Below are 379 nucleotides of genomic sequence, written 5' to 3'. Positions count from 1 at the left end.
CCCGTCCTTCTCTGAGGCTCTTCATATGTGGGTAGCCCTGAATCCACATTGCAGCCCCAGAAGAGCCTGGGGAACAGCAAGGCCCTGGTGGGGGTGGGGTGGCAAGGGCTGGGTAGAGTCAAGGTCAAGGTGGGGGCTCTGGACTCTGTTCAGAGGAGGGAAACAGCAGAAGGAGTAAGACTTGCCAGGGGCCCAGACTTGGCTCCATGGAGGTGGGGAGACCACCCAGGGCTTCCTGCCCCCCTGAGCACTCATGCCAGGCTCAGTGCCCAACACTTCAGCAGAGGATTCTGGAAAGGTTAGGAATTTCTTGGGACTGACTGTATTTTTTGAAGATAGGTTCAGGGATGTATCAGTTCAGTTCAGTTCAGTCACTCAG

Source organism: Bison bison, unplaced genomic scaffold (genome assembly GCF_000754665.1).
Source record: "Bison bison bison isolate TAMUID 2011002044 unplaced genomic scaffold, Bison_UMD1.0 scf7180017864500, whole genome shotgun sequence".
NCBI lineage: Eukaryota > Metazoa > Chordata > Mammalia > Artiodactyla > Bovidae > Bison > Bison bison.
This window is presented reverse-complemented; position numbering follows the sequence as displayed.